Source organism: Chelonoidis abingdonii, chromosome 15, assembly GCF_003597395.2.
Source record: "Chelonoidis abingdonii isolate Lonesome George chromosome 15, CheloAbing_2.0, whole genome shotgun sequence".
Lineage (NCBI taxonomy): Eukaryota > Metazoa > Chordata > Testudines > Testudinidae > Chelonoidis > Chelonoidis abingdonii.
In genome coordinates this window covers 13,097,219-13,119,385 of record NC_133783.1, presented here as the reverse complement: position 1 = coordinate 13,119,385, position 22,167 = coordinate 13,097,219, and the positions used below count along the sequence as shown (strand labels likewise).

The following is a 22,167-nucleotide window of genomic DNA, read 5'->3' as shown; positions in this document are numbered from 1 at the left end:
ATATACATGAACTGTGCTGTAAAGCCTGAGCTATTATCTCAGATCCAGAGGCAGTAGTTAGAAACTGAAGTGCAGAAGGTATATAAATTCTGTCTAATACCAACAAATGGAATAGAGCTAGATTGTGAAGTGGACGCCATACCATGCATGCTTGTGTTTACTACAAAGTGTTTGTGGGAGGCTGTTTGCACCCTAAGTGTCTTCACCACACTTTCCAATCAGCTGCTCATTGGAATGAGTTTGTCTGGGTAGGCATCCATCCTGCCAGCAGCAAATGGTGTGTCCTAAGCAGTGCTCCGTTCAGTTGCAAATGGAAACTGAGTAGGTCTGTGCAATTTTAGTTTTCCTTTGCAGTAGGCTATGCATATAAAGCTTTTGATATAAACAGAAACTGAATACTTCTAATCACTTTTCTTCTGCAACATGAAGGTGCAAATCCTGTCCCTTCTCTGCAAGTGCACAAGGCCCTGCCCACAGTGGAACTGGTGTAGTTCTGGGGTGTGTGGCATTGAATGCTTGGAGTCCAGGTGGGCAGTGTGCCCCTCTACATGTCACACAGTGCAACACCACCAAGACTCCTTCTGAGTGGCTGTACCAGTGGCTGGGAAGCATTGATTGAAGACAGACAGCACTTTGCTAATAATGAGGAGCTGAGAAACTCAATGCAAAGCATGGCCTTTGACAAATTCACAAGTAAGGACTGCATCTCACTAGGGAGGTGAAAGGGGTAAGGTGTTACAGACTTAGCTGGCTTAGTTATTTGGAGAATTATCTGGGCAACATAAGAACATATAAATGGCCGAACTGGGTCAGACCAAAGGTCCATCCAGCCCAGTATCTTGTCTACCACCAGTGGCCAATGCCAGGTGCCCCAGAGGGAGTGAACCTAACAGGTAATGATCCAGTGATCTCCCTCCTGCCATCCATCACCACCTTCTGACAAACAGAGGCTAGGGACATCATTCCTTACCTAGCCAGGCTAATAACTATTAATGGACTTAACCTCCATGAATTTATCCAGTTCTCTTTTAAACCCTGTTAATAGTCCTAGCCTTCACAACCTCCTCAGGCAAGGAGTTCCACAAGTTGGCTGTGCGCTGTGTGAAGAATTTACTTTTATTTGTTTTAAACCTGCTGCCAATTAATTTCATTCGGTGGCCCCTAGTTCTCATATTATGGGAACAAGTAAATAACTTTTCCTTATTCACTTTCTCCACATCACTCATGATTTTATATACCTGTATCATATCCCCCTTAGTCTCCTCTTTTCCAAGTTGCAAAATCCTAGTCTCTTTAATCTCTCCTCATATGGGACCTGTTCCAAACCTCTAATAATTTTAGTTGCCCTTCTCTAAACGATAAAAGTTGTTCTCCTTCATCCTGTACATAAAGGTTACAACAATATCCTGCCATTTCTCTTGTACTCTTTCCAGAATTCAAACTTCCCTTCTCCCATAGCTAAAACTCTTGTCCAGACTACCATCTTGCTACTATAACCACCTCCTCTTGGTCACTCTAACATGCATGTTACTTCCTTTGAATCCATCCAAAGCACAGCTGCTAACATAAACTTCAGAGCTCCTTGAAACCTTGGATTGACTCCATTTTCCGCTGCATAAAGTCCAAGCTAATTCTCCTCCTTCAAAGCCACTGATAATTCTTTCTAATGTTGCTCTCCCCTCCCAAGATGTCACTACCTCTGCTCTGCTAAGAACGTTGGCCTTACACAGCCATTTGGCCACCTCCCCTTGCTGGAACACCCTCCTGTACTGATCCGGAAGGCCATCTGCGTCCCTTCTTTTGGAGGCACCACAAGAGATTATCCTAATGGGTGCTGCTTTGGGCAGTTGTGGAGAGTTGAAGCGATTTATTTAAAACAGCGCATGTCTTTGCTGGGGGCTGGAGCACCCAGCAATACCAACATGCGCTGCTAGTAACCATGGGAGTGAGTGAGGGGTGGTGGCAGAGTATGGGCCGGCAACACAGAGGAAGCACCAGGGAGGGGATTTATGAGGGAGCAGGGTAGTTTGTGCTGCTGGCTGAGGGAGCAGAAAGGCGCAGACTCCTGTCAGTTCATCCCCAGGAACTCCCTGGGGTAACCTTTTGGCGATCTTCAAACACTGGACTTCGGGGGACGGTGAGTGGGTGAACTCTCCTCCAAGCGTTTGGCGCTGGTGATTCCCAGAGCTCAGATTGTGCGGGGGAGGGGTTGGTGATCTCGAGCACTCAGGTTGCGGGGGAGGGGTTGGCGGTCTCCCAGCGCTCGGGTTTGGGGATCGCCGGACGGGGGCGTTTGCTGGTCTTCGCACCGTCGGGGCGGCGGTTGGTGACCTCCGAACGCTCGGGTCCTGGGGCGGCGGGAGCACTGGTGACCTCCGAGTGCTCGCGTGTCTGGGGGCGGGCGGGAAGCCTTCGGGAATCTCCGCCGAGCAGCGCTCGGCTCCCCTCGGGAGGCGCTGGTAGCAGTTGGAGGTTGGCGGCGCGTGAGGGCGGTGGTGTCCCAGGGGCGCTAGCCCCGAGTGAGCTTGTCTGGCCGGGGCGGTTGCGCGCTCCGCCTCCTTCTACCCTCCATGGTGCTGGCTGGTGTCGCTGGCTGCAGTGATTGGAGTCCTGCTCCCCCCTCCCGCACTCAGAGGGCTCCGGCCGGGCGTCGGGATTGCGAGCGGTGGCGGCGGAGCCTGCGCCGCGTCCCCTCTCCTCGCGCCTCCACCTCCGCCCCCACCGTCTAGCTGGGCCGTGTGAGGCCAGGAGCCGCTCGCAGGGTGACACGGGGAGCGACCCCCAGCGAAGAGAATGACGGACCCCTGCGACGGGTGAGTGCGGGGAGCCGAGAGGCCCAGCGCGCCTTCGCGGGGCCGGCTTCTCCCGCAGCCTCTGGCTGTCGGGGAAATGCCCCCTGCGATGCACTGATGGGGGGGGGGGGGCACGTTGTGCTGCCCCGGGCCGGCGGAGGGACGTGTCCGCTGGTCGCTAGCTATCGCCGAGGCCCCCGTCCTACGGGGGTGCGCTGCGGGGCTGGGCCCTAGTCGCGCTTCACGGCCGTAGCCACCTCTGCCGCCGGAGCCCTGGGTGCCGCAACCACCCTGCACGTCGTGCCCCTTCTCCTGCGGGAACAGCGTCCCCCGGGACCGCTCGTTCTCGCTGTTTTCACCCCGCGCCGGGCGCTGCCTGAGCGGGCTAACGTGACTCGCGACAGTAACGTTATTTCCAATGCTCCTCTGCTCCCCGCTCCCGGGGTGCTGGCGCCGCTCGGCAAAGCAGGCCCTAGCCCTGCAGTGTGCGCATTGTGGGTGGGCCGTGCCAGTGACGCAGAGGGCCCATGGAAGTCAGTGGGGCTCTGTATGGGCTCAGCGTGAGGCCCCTTGCAAGATTGAAGCTTTGTGTGTTTCTCTGTTACTGTGGCTCTCCCCCACCTCCACCCCCCACATTTTGGTGATATAATTTCAGGCTTGGTGCTATACAATCTATACTGGTGCAAGACGAGTCTCATAATCACTGGCATTACTTAGGTTAGTGAGGTCTTTCAGGAAGGACATTTAATTTCTACTTGTGTGAGATGTTTTTAAACAAAGTTATGTTGCATCCTTGCTATTAAATCTGTAATAATTCAACAGCTAAACATTAAAGCATCTGATAGTTTCTGTACTTCAGGAAAATGGTCTGTTAGGTTTTAGGTTGCATATCTGTGTAACTGACTACAAAATGTAGAAGAGGCGGTTTGGCTAAACCAGTGGTCCCCAACCTTTTTCATCTGGTGGGCATCAGATGAAGGACCGTGGCGGCGGTCGAGCATCCGCCAAAATGCGGCTGAAATTTGGCGGCATTTTGGCGGATGCTCAACCCAGTAAGCGGCGTCATCCAGAGGCATTGCTGCTGAAATGCCGCCGAATTTTGGCAGCATTTCAGCAGATGCTCGACCGCCAGCCAGGACGTGGGGCATTTGCGCCCGTGGACACTGCGTTGGGGACCACTGGGTTAAACAGTAACACTTTAGAATCCTTAAAATGTTTAGACTTGATTCTGTACCAAGAAACAATATTGCAGAATCTAAATCCAACAGTTTCACCTCTTCTGCAAATGAGAGGTTGATCATGTTTTCATATTAATTTTTTGCAGAAGGTGAAAAATTTGTTTTGAGAAAACATATTTAAGGTGATAACTTTTCAGTGATCACCCAAGGAAAAAACTTACCAGATAAGGACTGTCATTGGATATAGCACTGCACAACAGTGCTGCATGTCCAGAGATTATTAATAGAGTTAATATCAAAGTATGCACTTCTAACTCTGTGATTAAAACTTGGTGGAAATATGTTCACCGTTTTTAATCAGGGTAACATTTTTGACATAGTTGTTTAACAGATGCATATTTTATATTACAAATATTTAAGATCTACTGATAGGGGTTGAATTTTTGTTTAGCAACTGTGAAGTACTGCACTAAAAGCAAGAACCTGCACCTGTGGGTGTAGATCTTAGTAGGTGCTATTTGACATTCATTTAACATAAAAGATTAATATATTTGGTAAAGCTAGAGTCTTATGACTTTCATAAGGAAAACTTACCTCCCTTACTGTTTCTAAATTGTGACACCAAAACCATTTTTTTAAAATTTTTAGATTGATTTTCCACTGATAAAATATGATCAAGTATTTTAAACTCTAATTACAAGCTATTTCAAATGATTTTGCAATAAAAGCCCCCATATAAAACTAAATTCTGATCTTCTTGACATTGTCTCTGCAGATATAGCTACATGAACCACAAAAATACTGACTGCAGTAAAACCTTTAAGGGGGACACGTGCTTGTTCCTTGGTTCCAGTATAATCTGGAATGAAGAGTATAAAAATGTATGCACTTTAATGTATTCTCTTGGTTCTTCTTTTTCCAGTTGGTTCTTAAACCATTTTCTATTAGGTTTAGGCTTTGTGGTTATTAGTTTTCATAGGGGTGTTTTGGGTAGTTACTGCAAATGTTCGGTCAGATTTGTTCTGAGTTGTGTTGAGATTTTGTTCTTGGCCATGGCAGATGTGAAGAGATGTGTATTTGTTTTTTTGTTTTGTGTTTTAATTACACCAGTAAAATGTGCACCATAGATGAATGTTGCTTCTGCTTAAAAGTGTTGGGAAATGGATGTGAAGAGGCTTTTGAATGAGAGCAGGAGACTAGAACCTGCCTACTGGAGTTTTTGAGATAAGTTCTCTGTAGCATGGTTTGAAGAATATTATTTTGGGTTTAGATTTAATACAAAAAACACTTTGCAGTTATAGACTCATAGACTCATAGGTCAGAAGGGACCAATATGATCATCTAGTCTGACCTCCTGCACAAGGCAGGCCACAAAACCCTACCCATAAACATTTATAACAACCCCTAACCCATGACTGAGTTATTGAAATCCTCCAAATTATATCTGAAACCTCAAGCTGCAAAATCCACAGCACGCGACCCAGCCCCCAGCGCAGAGAAAGGCGAAAAACCTCCAGGCCTCTGCCATCCCCCTGGGAGGAAAATTCCCTTCCCTCACCCCAAATAGCGATCAGCTAAACCCTGCATGTGGGCAGACTCACCAGCCTATACCAAGGAAAGAATTCTTGCAGTACTCAGTTCCCATCCCATCCAACATCCCTCACAGACCATTGTGTAAGCAAATTTCTGCCGAAATCCAAGATCAATGCCAAATTAAAACTATCCCATCATAACATCCCCTCCATATACTATCAGTTAGTCTTAAACCCAGATAAGTATTTGCCCCCACTACTTCCCTTGAAGGCTGTTCAGAACCACTCCCTAATGGTTAGAAACCTTGTCTAATTTCAAGTCTAAACTTCTAAATCCAGTTTGTACCCATTCGTCTCGTGCCTACATTATACTAAAAACTTAAAATAATCCTCTCCCTCCCTAACGTTAATCCCCCCTGATATATTTATATAGAGCAAGCTAATCCCGCCGGAGCCTTCTTTGGCCAGGCTAAGAACCAAGCCAAGCTCTTTGGTCTTCCTTCATAAGGCAGATTTTCCATTCTTCGGATCATCCTAGTTACCCGTCTCTGAACCTGTTCCAGTTTGAATTCATCCTTCTTAAAATGGGACACCAGAACTGCACACAATATTCCAATGGGTCTCACCAGCGCCTATATAACGGCACTAACACTCCTTCTCCTTGCTGAAAACCTCGCCTATGCATCCTAAAACCCCATTTGCTTTTTTAACAGCCATATCAACATTGCGGCTCATAGTCATCCTCTATCAACCAATACCCCAAGGTCTTTCTCCTCCTCCGTCGCTTCCAAACTATGCGCCCAACGTATATCTAAGAATTCTTATATTAATCCCTAAGTGCATACCTTGCACTTTTCACTATTATATTCATCAACTATTACTCAATTTACAAGTGGTCCAGATCTTCCTGAATAGTATCCCGTCCTCTCCATGTAGCAAACCCCCACTTCGTGTCATCCCCAACTTTATTAGCCATTCCCGCTCTTTTGCCAAGAATCAGTAACAAAGGTTAAATAAGATCGTCCAAAACCGATCCCTTAGGCATCCATAGTAACCTCCTTCCAGCCTGCAATTCACCCTTCAGACGACCGGCTGGAGTCTCCCCTTTAGCCGTTCCTATCACCTTACAACTTTCATATTTCATCCCATCTTTTCCAATTTCACTAACAGTTCCCCTGCGAACTGTTGTCAAAGACGCCTTACTAAATCAGTAAAGTTAGATCTACCGCATTTCCTTTGTCTAAGTATCCGTCACCTTCTCAAAGAGAGATCAGGCTTGGTTTGCACGATCTCCTTAGTAAATCCCATGTTGCATTCTCCCCAATTAACCATTTGACCTCAATGTCCTTAACTACTTTCTCCCTTAAAAGTTTTTCCAAACCTACACACTACAACGTCAAGCAACAGGCCTATAATGCCCGGATCACGTTTATTCCCTTGTCTTAAAAATAGGAACTACGTTAAGCAATTCTCCCAGTGTCTACAACCCCGAGTTTACCGAGGTTGCTTAAAAATTCTCCTAACGGCTTCGCAATTTCACGCCCAGTTCCTTAAGATCTCGGATGGAGATTGTCCGCCTCCGATTTTGTCCCATTAAGCGGTCAAGTTTGCCTCTACCTCAGATTGCAGTCAATATCCACCATCCATATCACATTCCCATTATCATCCCTCCATCATCCCTAAACTCCTCACTAGTCTTATTAAAGACAGAGGCAAAGTACTTATTTAGATATTGGGCCATGCCTAGGTTATCCTTAACCTCCGTTCCATCCTCAGTGTATAGCGGCCCCTAATATTTCTAATATTTTTTTGTGAAGCAAGGTAAAGGCTGTGCAGGTGTGTAGTATTAAAATATGTCCAGTGAAAGATTTGTTATGCATGCATCTTAACTTATAGTTTCTCAATATTTTATTTTTTAAAATATGTGTAGACTACATTAACACTTTTTTACGGCCCCCCTCCCCCCCCTTTTTTTAAAGTGTTACCCTGTGGTAGATTAGTGAAGTCAGTTTTACCCTTTGTATCTCTTAGCTTGATATCTGAAAATTTCCATGCTTTTTTTTAAGTTGCAGAAGGCCACATATGTTGGCTCCACAGCAAGAGCAGTGGTGCAGTTCTCCTGCATGAAAGGAGGAGAAGGCAGAATCCAAGGCTTTGTGCATACACTGCATGTGCCAATCCTATTTCTGTCAAGAGAAACAGACCCTGCTTCACCAACCTCCTTGAAAAAAAACCATCCTCAACCCCACTTCTCTTCATGACTGGCATCTTTGATGAATGAAACCGTCTGTTTTCCCAATAGCAGATAACCAGCTATGAGTCAATCCAGCTGTAGGGCTATATACAATACCTTTATGGTATGACTCACTGAAAGGGACTGATAGGGCAGGATTTTTTTAAATATGTAAATCTTACAGGCATTCTTGTGTAAAGTTGCAAATAGGGAATGCTCCCTTACTGTTGATTTCTGGGGATGCCCCCCACCATCTCCCAATCCCATGAGGCACTTTTTTGATAAGGAGGAACTCAGTCTTCAAGCCAGTAGATGTTTCTTTCTTTATCTGACCTCTGAAAATAAGCAATAGTGAGGAAGAACATAGTAACGTCAAGCCAAATCTCTTGACATTTTTTTTAGTGGTGCAGAGGATAGTTCACTCTGTGGTAGAATATTTGGAGATGGAGAGTATGGTCAGAGCCTCACTTCCTGCAGTGTTATTTCCAAAAGGTGGGATACTGTGTACGGCAGATAGACTGGTTTAATTTGCAGAGCATTGCAAGGCAGAGTTATTGCCCCCTAGAGGCAAATCTTCTATGGGCTGATAACTTGGAGGGTTTTTTTTGTTTTGTTTTTAAGCAGATTATCCCCATAATATCTTGATGCTTTGTTTCTTCTTCAGTTACTTTACCTAACATCTGCACTCCTCGCTGGTGACATCAGGTTTCTGTGTTTCCTCCACAATGTCGTTGTGCTTCGGAAATGAAAGACACGATTTTGTCAATTGTTGTTTCAGGATCTTTTGCTTAGAAGCTAAGGTAAAGTCTTCACAGCTGTTAATGTTCCCAGAAGTGATTAAAATAATGTGAGTTTGAACATGTAAATCATACTATTTCTGGAAAAGATATTTAATTAAAAACAAAAATAACAAGAATTGAGACATATCTGATCTATATTAACCATATTTAAAAAATCAAAAGTAATATTGGGGTAAGAGACACACAATTCTTGGTGAGGATAGGGAAATGAACTGAAAAACTAAACTGAGTCAGTTAATTTCCAATGGGGAGAAAAAATAGACCATATTCAGGAACTTGAAACAATAAAACAGTATAAAATAAAACAATAACGTGGGGTTCGTGGCAATTCTGTCTAGGAACAGTACACCATTTTTTAATATATGGATAAATATAAGATATATTCCTATTGAGGACCCAGTACATCAAAAATTATTCAATATTTTATGCTTGCTCTTCATAAGCCTTAAGTTAAAAAAAAAAATAGTTGGCCTGCCATTGAGGAGGAACAAAACTGAGGAGCTGGTTTCCAGTTTGACAGGATGTGGACGTCTGATGCAAGCAAGTTTTCCAGCATCTTACTGGGTTTATCTTTCTTCCTTAATGGGGCCACACAGTTTGAATGATTAACTTTAATAATGGAGCTGGACCTCTGGTGACGAAAAAAGAGAAGACTGTCTGATTTAAAACTGGAAAACCAAGGGTGATCCTTAGACCTCTTTTTTCTCCTGACTTTTGAGAGACGCTCCCTCCTTGTTGATACTGAGGTACTAAGAGATTACTTCCTCCCTCTCTATCTCTTGCATTTCAGTTTATCAAGCTGTGTAGTTCAAAAGACTGGCGTATATTGAGACTCATTGGACTATGGGCATAATGTTGGGAATTTGTATAATTCATAGTGGTTAATGTGAGAAGATCAGGGAGTCTTATTAATTGGTATTTACATTACTATAGTTTGGGCTGGGCAGAATTCAATTATTTTTTTTATAATTCTGACTGATAATGTTTATTTTTTATCCTTTTTATTGTATCTATTTAATGTTTCACAGTTATGGGAAATAATGGCAGGATCAGACAGTAATTATTTCATCACAGTAGAAGTTGAGATTCAAAAAGTTAAAGCTCTTTAACAGTTGATACAAATTTTCAGCATCACATGTCAGAATGCACAAAATAAATATCCTTAAATCAAACTCTAATAATTTCTCAAGCAATATTTTACTTTCTTTGCCTATCCATAAATTGATTATTATTGATGGACTTTTTTTTTTTTTTTTTGGTGGCATGTGTGTTGAAATCAATGTTTAGGGACATTTACCAATAAAAATGTAATCTTTCCAAGCCTAACTATAGTTGTTAGATCAGGGACGGGCAAACTTTTTGGCTTGAGGGCTGCATCGGGTTTCCAGAATTGTATGGAAGGCCAGCTAGGGGAGGCTCTGCCTCCCCAAACAGCCAGGCATGGCCCTGCCCCCTATCCGACCCTCCTGTTTCTCGTCCTGACAGCCCCCCTTCTGCCCCCCGGGACGACTGCCCCTTGCCACGCCATCCAACCCCTCCTCTCCTTCCTAACTGCCCCCCTGGACTCCTGCCCCCATTCAACCCCCCTGTTCCCTGCCCTCAGACCACCTGACCCCTACCCACCCCCCCCGAACTCCGCTGTCCCCTATATAATCCCCTGAGCCCCCTTACCATGCTGCCTGGAGCACCAGTGGCTGGTGGCGCTACAGCCGCGCCACCAGGAGCACCAGTGGCTGGCAGCCATGCTGCCCGGCTGGAGCCAGCCATGCCACCATGCAGCACAGAGTACCGGGTGCAGCTGCGCTGCCCCAGGAGCTTGTAGCTCTGCCACCCAGAGCATTGCACCGGCGATGCAGTGAGCTCAAGGACCAGGCCAGATGTGGCCCGCGGTCTGTAGTTTGCCCACCTCTATGTTAGATGTACCAGCCCTGATCAGAGCCGCATTGTGCTAGGGTCTGCCCAAACATTGTGGGGGACACAATTCCAATCTCTAAGACTGGAAATCTTGTAAACGTATATAGCTGGTCTTAACATGCATTTATTCAGGGTATTTGTGCGATTTAAAAAAAAATAACAAAATGGATAAATAATAAAATAAATACTTTCATGAATATCATTGAGGGGAAACATTTTGTCAAATAAGAACCACTAAAACAATTAAATATCCTAGAGAGGAATAATTTATAGAATGCATTTCAGCACTACACAACTGCATCCTCTGATACTCTTTCCTGTGTAAGCCTAGCAAAAAGTCTTTCCTGTTGTGGAGAGGGAAGTAATACCCTTTAAATGCAATTGTAATATGCCACCATCTGATTCAAGCTCTGCTATAGGAAGAAAAAAAAAAAACTTTAATATTTGCCTAATAACTTCAGGCAACTACCTGACTGTCTGTTTAGCAGTAAATATGGGAAATTAAGTAGAGGCCATTTTTAATTTCTCAATACAAACTCAAATACTTGTTTTAGGTGTAACAATCCCTAGATGTCGTTTAAACATTTAATAATCCTTGCCAAAGCTTCACTAGAAAGCACTGGTATAGAAGATAAAGGTAGTTCCAGCTGCTCTTCATATGTCTACTCCCACAGCTCATCACCTTTCTGAAAATGTGAGAACTATTACATTGTGACTGATAAAATGCAAGCATTATTTTAGCAAGAAAAACAAATGACACTATAAAATGTAGCAGAGTACAAACCTAAATAACACATGGCAGTGTTGGCCTTTTTTCCTCTTGATATGTATTTCATGTCTGTCAGAGCTGAGAGAATTTTATACCTAATATTACACCCATAGCCTGTGTGGTCCTGAACCATGAACCACAGTTTTTCTTGTGGAAAGTAACTAGTTCAGGCTCTCTGCAGAGGCTCTGAGTTCTGCTATTTAAGGGTCTGATTCAAAACCTATTGAAGACAGTGAACAGACTTACTGATTTCAGTGGGTTTTGGATTAGACCCTAACTACCTCTGCTCTTGTGACAAAGGAGGAACATGATGCCGTCAGGGGTTAATGGTTGTTCGAGTGAATATTTTATATTTTCCCATGCCCCTTTTCTCTTTCCAGTTACACTCCCAGGACTTTAATTTGGGATAATCTCACAATTTAGTGCTTACAGGCTGCCAATAGGACTTTGCAAACTGACCGCTGTCTTTATTGTTTTCACTCTTCTGGAAACTCAAACTATGCAGGTGTTGCAGATGTCCTGTGTTGCTTTGTGTATGGGGCAAGAAACTTTTGAGGTAGAGAGCACTTCTCATTGCTTCCTAGTGATCCTGCCTGCTCATGGGAAAGAATAGAGGTTCCAAAAGGAAATGTGAAAAACTTTCTTAAAGCAGTAGGGACTTTTGGGTCAGAGAGATGGAAGTAGAAGTGAAAATATTTAACTGAAACAAGGGAGAAGTGGAGTGTGATAGAAATGAATGGTGTATGTATGATTGGGGCTTGAAGATGTACCTTTTTTATGGCTTTTGTTTATCTCAGTTCACTGAAGGCGGGGTGGATTTGATTTAAATCATGAGTTAAATCACTAGTCAGGAAGACTCGATTTAATCATGGATTTCTGCATAAAAGTGCATTCTTGTTGGTTGTTACCAACCTGAAGATCCTGCATGTTCAGACATGTTCCTTTCATATCTTCAGTGCAGCTTCCTCATGAGAAGGAACACTTCTCAAGATGATGTTGTTTTATTCGGGCAATCAGGCCTTGCATTTCTTTGTTGCACTGTTTGCATTTTGCGCTCATGCCTGTCTTACCCACAGGTAGAGGAACTTTATTAAAATATCCCCAAACTGAGTCTCTTTTACGGCCTGCTGCCGTTATAGGTTTTCCCTTCTAGTAAGTGAATGGTATGGTAGATCTCAAATCTATGAAGGCTACACTCAGAAATACCTCAAGACTTCTGGAATATGCTGCTCAAATAGTTTCACTTTTGTTTCTACTGCCTGTCCCTCCCTTTTCATGTTTATCTCCAGACTTCCCCTTGTCCAGATCTATTCCACCACCACCAATCTTCTATTCATTGAACTTTTTGAAACTTTTCACTTTTAGAGAGAGGTAAGGGATTGATATTATGTACACGAATTTGCAGAGGGACAACAGGGTTGAGGTCTGTTGTTTTTCACCTCTATATATTTATTTATTTATTTAAAAACATTTTTGCTCTTAACAAGCATGTTACCTCTGGAGACACAAATCCAGTTTGAGAACTGTGAATCTAAGCAGTTTGGTGTCTTCTCTGATGGTATCTTCTAGACTTGAGCACTGAGTCCCATTGGGTAGATAGAAAGATTAACCTAAATAGTCTATATAAAAGCCACTGGAATCCCATAAGATTGGGTCCCTAATCCATGAACTATTGGAACTCATTTACAAAACTTTTCTTAAACATGACATGAATATACTGTCTCACACTGTAGAATTAGTATTTATAATCCCTATTCCATGATGAGATATCTTTGAGCTATTATGTATCTTAATTAAAACTATCTTTTAGACAGTTTTTTTCTCAGATTTTTTTGATAAAATGCTTTTTGATTAAAAAAAAATCCAATTAAAAAAAAAGTTGATTTTTATCCACCCTGCATAAAGGTACCCCTTTTCTCCCTTTAATGGGAAGTGTGGGTCTTTTGATACTCCTTGGATGGGGACCCAAAAGCCTTATTGCATCCCCACAGAACCAGCCAGTGGCCTAAGGATTTGAGGATTAATTCCTAGTTGGTTTGGGGGACTGCTTAGCAAGTTTCTGATGGCTGATAGTTAATTAGGGTGTAGTCAGCCTGGTTAGGCTCAACAAACTAAAAGAAAGGTGTATTATGTTCAGACTTCCTCTGTACTAGGGAAATTTAGCAAAATCCCTCTCAAACGGTTTGATTAGGTGCACAGGTAGAAACCCTGCTTACTGGGAAGGCTCTGTTGGTTACCTGCATTCTTACTATTATGTCAGTTAAACTTTTAAAATCTTGTTTATGAAGTTCTCTTCTGCTGGCGACAAAACAGAAATGTATGGGAGTAAATAAGAATGGAAAAAGATTCTTGTTAGTTTTACTTTTGTGTTGCATTTGTTGTGAGTTTAGTGATAATGTACTTTATTTTTAAATTGTGTACGTATCGGTTCAGTAAAATGTAAATTGTTCAATAAAGTAAAATGTTCCAATTAAAAAATCTTATTCTTTTTGGTACATTTTTTTTTTTTTTTTTTTTTTTTTTTTTTTTACGGTTTTGCTCATTTCAAAGGTTACATTTATGTTTTCTCTGAGCATGTTTAACTGCCGTGGTGCCTTAAAAAAAATTGCTGAAAGCTCCCAAACCTTGTTTACACTAGGGGTTCCTCTAATGGAGCTGAACAAGTGATAGTACTTGTCTGAATTTTTTTCTAAAATCACGTAATGAGGGCTGGGCCTGAGAGTAAATGAGCCTTATTTAGACACAACTGCACCAGTTTAAAAACTCTTGATTCAGAACTGTTGCGTGAACACTATTAAATCTGTTTAAATCCGGTTTATATCTGTGTAGCTTGCATAGATTGTTTACTAAATTACGTTAATATAAGATACAGGCTTAAATTAATCTAAAAGTAGCAAAACTTGGGTTTTGCATCAGTTCAACTAAAACCCCATCTTTAGTTAAACCAGTGACAGTTTGTGTGTAGACAAGGCCACAGATTAAGATATTATGCTACCCAGAAGCTAAGGCATGGAGCTCTGATGAAATATAGGAACAGTCCCTTATGGTTTGTGTTTTTGAGTTTACTACTCTTTAAAACTGCATGGAAGGAATGCAGTTAGAGACTTGCCAGTTCAGGTTGAACCACGAACCCTGAAGTAAAACCCTACCCAGACAGGACAGTTTTTGCTTAGACCTGAGCCTCTGTTAAACTGTCTGATTTTGTTTTGCCCCTGGAGATGCTACACCCTTCCACATCTCTTAAAATGTACAACTTTTTCAAATATAAAGATGTTTTTAATTTAGAGAATTATTTTGGCATAATGAACTAAAAAAAGGGGAGACACTGAGGGGAGGTCAAAAAACAGATGGAAATAGAAAATGTGAAAATGTCTAGTAAAAAGAAAATAGAAATAATGGAATCTAAATACTGAAGTTATACATCTGCTCAGCAGCTGTGCATTCCTTATCCAGAGGTTCTGCTACAGAAATAGTATTTGAAATTTTGAGAAGATGATTTACTAATGATATAGAGTAAATGTTATTTACAATGCTTATATATATTACTTTAAATTTGGGTGGAGGAGGGGAATTAAGGTAAGATCTGAATTTCCCCTCAGTCATTTACAGCTGACTGACCTCTCCTCCGTTATTTTAATAGAATTATATAATTCTGTGACTTAATTCCCCATGGGTTTCTTTTAATTTAATCTTGTTTTTAATTTGTGGGATGATATTTAAATAAACAGAAATACATGGAATAATTTAGCATTAGACACATGGGAGGAATTTTGTTATACTGGCTCAAACTAGTGATCCAGCTACTCCAGTATTGTCTCCCATTGTGGTTAGCACCAGATGCTTCTGCGGAAGGTATGAGAAACCCTGCAGAAGGCAGTTGTGGATAACTTGCCTCCTGGGAAGTTTTGTCCTAACCCCCAATAGTTAAATGGTTGAAGCCTTAATACATATTGTGTAAAATTTATAACTGTTGTTTGTGTACATCTATAATATTTAATGAGTCACCATACTATGGCTGTATTGATTCTAACTTGTATAAAATCACCACAGTAATAGAAATGGAATACGATGCAATATTTTAAATATTTTTTTCTTCATCCCAGAATTGCACTATTTTGCTTTGTCTTCACTAATAGTTTCCAAATTCACTTTACTCAAGTACCTTATAATCTTTAAGAATTTTATTTTTAGTATATTAAAAGTACTTTGAAGACTAGTGAATAAAATCTTGTGAAAATTGAAATTCAAAAATTGGGAGATGTAATTTTCTACTTGCCTTTCCATATAGGCTTTTTTAACTTTCTGAGGAACTCATTGTTTATCCGAGAGTCTTGAAAGGTAAGATAGAACATCATCCTCAAATATATGACCCCAAGACCATTTTTAGTACCACTGTAGTTGATTTGCATTGGTAAATAGTGCATGAGTTAATGTTAAGAGCCAGTGAGGTGCTTAGCTCTATAAAAGACATATGACCAAAGACAATCCCTGCTTCAAAGAATTTAGACATCATTTTTAAATTTGTGAGGTTACAGATTCTTGGAATGTATTGGAGACAATTTTTTCATTTCAGAAGGTGAAGAAGGCTGCTGGGGGGAGGCAGTTCTAGATTTGATTTTGACAAATAGGGAGGAACTGGCTGAGAATTTGAAAGTGGAAGGTCCTGGGTGAAAGTGATCATGAAATGGTAGAGTTCATGATTCTAAGGAATGGTGGGAGGGAGAACAGCACAATAAAGACAATGGATTTCAAGAACGCAGGCTTTAGCAAACTCAGGGAGTTGGTAGGTAAAATGCCATGGGAAGCAACTCTAAGGGGAAAAGCAGTTGAAGACAGCTGGTAGTTTTTCAAAGAGACATGATTAAGGGTACAAGAGTAAACTATCTCACTGCATAGGAAAGATAGGAAGTATGGCAAGAGACTACCCTGGCTTAACCAGGAGGTCTTTAATGATCTAAAACTCAAAAAAGAGTCCTACAAAAAGTGGAAACTTGGTAAAATTACAAAGGATGAATATAAACAAATAACACAAGTATGTCGGGACAAAATTAGAAAAGCCAAGGCACAAAATGAGATTGAACTAGCTAGGGATGTAAAAGGAAACAAGGAAACATTCTACAAATACATTAGAAGTAAGAGGAAGAGAAAGGACAGAGTAGGCCCATTACTCAGTTGGGTTGTGGGGGGGGGGGCGGAGACAATAGCAGAAAATGTGGAAATGGCAGAGGTGCTTAATGACTAATTTGTTTTGATTTTACCAAGAAGATTGCTGGCGATTGGACGTCTAACATAGTGAATGCCAGTGAAAATGAGGTAGGATCAGAGTCTTGAACAAGTTAGATGTCTTCAGCTCACCAGGGCCTGTTGAAATACATCCTAGAATACTCAAGGAGCTGACTGAGGAGATATCTGAGCCATTAGCAATTATCTTTGAAAAGTCATGGAAGGAAGGAGACATTCCAGAAGACTGGAAAAGGGCAAATATAGTGCCCATCTATAAAAAGGGAAATAAGGACAACCTGGGAATTACAGAGCAGTCAGCTTAACTTCTGTACCCGGAAAGATAATGAAGCAAATAATTAAGCAATCAGTTTGCAAACACCTAGAAGATAATAAGGCCATAAATAACAGTCAGCATGGATTTTTCAAGATCAAATTGTATCAAATCAACCTGATAGCTTTCTTTGATAGAGTAACAAGCCTTGTAGATGGGAGGAGGTGGTATATGTGGTATATCTTGAATTTAGTAAGGCTTTTGATACTGTCTCACATCACTTTCTCGTAAACAAACTAGAGAAATGCAACCTAGATGGAGCTACTACAAGGTGGGTGCATGACTGGTTGGAAAATCGTTCCCGGAGAGTAGTTATCAGTGGTTCACAGTCATGTTGGAAGGGCATAACGAGTCAGGTCCCACAGGGATCGGTTCTGTTCAATATCTTCATCAATGATTTAGATAATGGCAGAGAGAGTACACTTACAAAGTTTGTGGATGATATCAAGCTGGGAGGGGTTGCAAGTGCTTTGGAGGATAGGATTAAAATTAAAAATGATCTGGACGAACTGGAGAAATGGTCTGAAGTAAATAGGATGAAATTCAATAAGGACTAATGCAAAGTACTCCACTTAGGAAGGAATAATCGATCAGTTGCACACATACAAAATGGGAAATGACTGCCTATGTAGGAGTACTGCAGAAAGGGATCTGGGGGTCATAGTGGATCACAAGCTAAGTATGAGTCATCAGTGTAATTCTGTTGCAAAAAAAGCAAACATCAGTCTGGGATATATTAGCGGGAGTATTGTAAGCAAGACACGAGAAGTAATTCTTCTTTTCTACTCTGCTCTGATTAGGCCTCAACTGGTGTATTGTGTCCAGTCCTGAGTGCCACATTTCAGGAAAGATGTGGACAAACTGGCGAAAGTCCAGAGAAGAGTGACAAAAATGATTAAAGGTCTAGAAAACATGATCTGTGAGGGAAGGTTGAAAAAATTAGGTTTGTTTAGTCTGGAGAAGAGAAGACTGAGAGGGGACATAATAAGTACATAAAAGGTTGTTACAGAGAGGAGGGAGAAAAATTGTTGTTCTTAACCTCTGAGGATATGGACAAGAAGCAATGTGCTTAAATTGCAGCAAGGGAGGTTTAAATTGGACATTTTAGGAAAAACTTCCTAACTATCAGAGTGGTTAAGCACTAGAATAAATTTCCCAGGGAGAGCAGCAAAGAGTCCTGTGGTACCTTATAGACTAACAGACGTATTGGAACATGAGCTTTTGTTGGTGAATACCCATTTCATCGATGCATCCAACAAAGTCGGTATTCACCCATGAAAGCTCAGACTCTTTGCTACTTTTACAGATCCAGACTAACATGGCTGCCCTTCTGATACTTGTCCCCAGAGACGTGGAATCTCCATCACTGAGGATTTTTAAGAGCAGGTTTGGACAAACACTTGTCAGGGATGGTCTAGATAATGCTTAGTCCTGCCTTGAGTGCAGGGGACTGGACTAGATAACTTCTCAAGGTCCCTTCCAGTTCTATGATTTTATGAGTATTCTATAGGTAACTGAAAAAATGGCCTTGTTTCCAGAGGCACTGAGCACCTTCAGGTACTATGAAAGCTAACAAGAGCTTAATAAATCAATGATTGCCAAAAGGAGGAGGACACAGGAAGGAAATACGTTTTCAAAGAATTCTCAAACACTGGGAAATAAATTCATTCTTAAGATATCAGAAAGTACCCCATATTGTCAATAGTCTCAAAATGACCATTATTAAATCTTTTTATTTAATATTAAATATTTTCAAAGCAAATAGTCAAGGGGAATGCATCTTGAAATTGAATGTAAGTTATATTTGATTAATTTTGCTTTGAAATTGTATGCTGTTACTCCTCTTATCCAGAAGGATCCCAGGGTGCTTTACAAATCAATAGGTAGGGGTTGAAAAACTTACCTGATACTAGGAAAGGTTAAAAATGCATGTGCTACCATATACCTGTGATGTTAGGAATGAACCAGTTGTGTATTATATTTAATCACATTTGTTGCAATCAACTTTTGTTTTTTAAAATACAACTAACAACATCGCTTGCCTGTATATCTTCTTTCCCTACCAGGTACCTCGTTTTTTTCTGTTTTCCTTCTTTTAACAGTTGATGGTGTATCTTTTCTTACATTGTCTTCACTCTCCCTGCACCCCCTTTGTTTCTTTAGATTAGGAAAAAATAAAAGGGAAGGTTAGGTCAGGTTTAGCTAACATGACCAAGTCCTTAGTATAGACTCAGGTTAACATCATTTACCTTAGTGTAGTTGTTTGAGGTCGACCCTTGATAGGGAAAAAGTTGGGATTAGTCTAACTGTGTTACTAACATCAACTAAGCTGCATGCACTTTTCCTAATCTAAGAAAAATCACAGATATTTCTCCCTGCGTAATTCTCTCCTACATCTTTTGACCTTTCCTTACATCTCCTTTCCAAATCTGACTTTCAGAATACTGGATTTCTTTTCCGATTTATCCTGCCAGTCTCTCTCTGATCTTACCTCACACCCATCTGTTTCCTCATAGGGTTTATAAACTGTATTTTGCCTAGGTAGTGTATAGTCAGAGGACTAAATGTAGTAGCCAGAACTTCATATGACAAGTGGTTTCCTGCTGATGCCCAAGGGAAACTTTCAAATATGAACTAACTCTACCCCCAACGTTTAGAAGAGCAAAGAAAGTGGGGATTCTTGTCATATTACTGTTGTTGTATCTAGGGCTGGGGTGGGCAAACTTTTTGGCCTGAGGGCTACATCTGGGTATAAAAATTGTACAGTGGGTCACGAATGCTCACAAAATTGGGGGGTTGGGTGCAGGAGGGGGTGCAGGGTCTGGTTGGGTTCGGGGCTGGGGATTTTGGGGTGCAGGAGGGTGTTCTGGGCTGGGACCAAGGGGTTCAGAGTGCGGGAGGGGGATATGGGCTGGGGCAGGGATCTGAGGCACAGTGGGGGGGAGGGGCTCAGGGGTGCAGGCTGTGGGCGGCGCTTACCTCAAGCAGGTCCCGGAAGCAGCAGCATGTCCCCATTCTGGCTCCCACGTGGAGGCGCGGCCAGGAGGCTCTGTGTGCTGTCCTGCCCGCAGGCGCCACCCCCACAGCTCCCAGAAGCTGCAGCATGCCCCCCTATGGCTCCTACATGGAGGTGCGGTGCTGCCCCTGCAGCTCCCACTGGCTGCAGTTCATGGCCAATGGCAGCTGCGGGGATGGAGGGTGCGGTGCTTGGGGCAGATGCAGCATGCGTATAGGAGCTGGAGGGGGAACATGCCGCTGGTTCCGGGAGTCGTGCAGTAGGCCCCCGACCCCACTCCCTGTATGGAATGCTGGAGCAAGAGATGCCTCTGACCCTGCTCCCCATCAGAAGCTCAAGGGCCAGATTAAAAGGCCTGATGTGCTGGATGCATCCTGCAGGCCATAGTTTGCCCACCCCTGATCTAGGGGCTCAATCTTTTTTTTTTTTTAATCAGCTCCCCCCCTGCCTCCCCCCTCTGCTCCAAATTAAAAAGTCAATATTCTGCTGGAAGAGAGCACTCTCTCTCTTCTTCCATCCCACCTCCAAGCCACCTTGACTGCAGCCTTTTGTTTGTTTACCACTTAAGTCTCCCAACTTATTTCCCCCATCCCTGTTTTTTGGCTGATGTGAGGGGTGTTTTAATTGCTCTACCCCTCAGCATCCTCTGTTTTAGTCATCCTACATAATAAATAATCCCAATGCCTGCTACAAAAAGTGCCAGCAAAGTAGTACTAGAATGAAACTGACACAGTTGTCATTGTTGCTGAGGTCTTAGCAACTATGAAAACAGTAAAGACTGCAGTCAGTTTGCACTCTGCTTCAGTTGGCAAAGCCCTGAGCAATAGTGGAGGCTCTGAGGATCTCTTTTTGGAGACTTAGGAAGAACTTACGTACCTGTTCATGTTTTGAACGTTATCTTTGAAATCATAAACCAATTATCATAAAAATTGAAAGCTTCAATTCTACCAAACTTGATGGTACTCATGGTACTACTTACTGTGAGTGGATTTTTTCAGATCCAGCTGTTTGTTATATCACTTCACACTGAGATGTGATGCTTTTAGAGCAGTTTAAGATGTTAAGTGAAGAATACTGTGTCCTTAGTGAAACAGGGGAATTGAAAGATATAGTGTAATAATGGTATTCATTTATGCTGCCTTCCATTCAAGGATCTCATAGTGATATGAACATCCATGGAGTTAGCCTTTCGTGATCCATGTGAAGGAGCTGAATAATATTACCCCCATTTTACAGAAGAAGAAAAGGCAAAGTAAGATTAAGTAATTTCTCATGGAGTGATTAAGAAGTCTGTACCATTGTCATGAATGAACTCAGATGTCTGATTTGTGTTACACCCTTGTCCTCCTTCCTCACAGTTACCTAGGCAGATGAACACTCTTTCTCTTAAAATGTCTGTGGGATTGTTAATTACTGTGTATGAACTTTGATTTTGTTTCTCATCTTAAAGGTTACACTTTGAGCTGCATACTGCTCTTTTACCAAAGGCGCAGGAGGACTGTTGAGTGATGCTGCAGAGAGAAGAATGCCATCTACTAAATCAGTAACACTTCCTGCGGAATCCTGGTTTTTCTTGTAGCATTATCATTCAAATAGACTCAACTTTAGTCGTCTTAGCATAGGACCATTTTAGGACTTCTTTTTTAAAATTGCAGAATTGCTATTTTAGTGTAAAATGAAAAAAATGTCACATTTAGTGGTAATCTGTATGGTCTAGACTGAGGGTCAAAATGGAGGACATGAGCAGCAACATTTTTTTTCTATCATCTTTTTCTTTTGAAGCAGGTTGAAATCTTGGAAAACTTATTCTTCCATCTCTGAATTCCATTGCTTGTTTGTTTGCAGCTGAATTATAGCAACTACAATCTAAGGACTTGCAAATACTGCCCTGCAGTTCAGACTGTGGGCGTCCAAATAGCAGTGCATATGAATGTGCTGTGCTGTAACTTCTGTGAGTGCGAACTAAAAGGTACCTAGTTTGCATTAATGTAATCACGTTTGAAGAGGATTACATTAATGTAAACTAGTGAACTTTTAGTTCACACCCACCATGTCCTTACAGAAGAGTTACAGTGCAGCACTTCGATGTGCACTGCTATTTGTACTTCCATAGCCTAAACCAGGGGTAGGTAACCTATGGCTCGCATGCCTAAGGTGGCACGCAAGCTGATTTTCAGTGGCACTCACACTGCCGAGGTCCTGGATACTGGTCCGGGGAGCTCTGCATTTTAATTTAATTTTAAATGAAGCTTCTTAAACATTTTAGAAACCTTATTTACTTTACATATAACAATAGTTTAGTTATATATTGTAAGGGACTGTGGAAGATTTTGTCACGGTGGTTTAGCTAAGGCTGTTCGCCTTCTCAAGGACAGGTTA

The 22,167-nt window shown here is 42.0% G+C and overlaps 1 protein-coding gene across 1 annotated transcript in view; it reads left to right on the top strand.

Moving 5' to 3' along the window:
- The first annotated feature begins 2,431 nt into the window (after positions 1-2,431).
- Positions 2,432-22,167, top strand: part of BMPR1A (bone morphogenetic protein receptor type 1A) — a 189,149-nt gene continuing 169,413 nt past the window's right edge. Inside the window, exon 1 of the mRNA XM_075072542.1 lies at positions 2,432-2,813. The gene's annotated coding sequence lies outside the window, so the exon portion shown is untranslated. The remainder of the gene's footprint in view (positions 2,814-22,167) is intronic.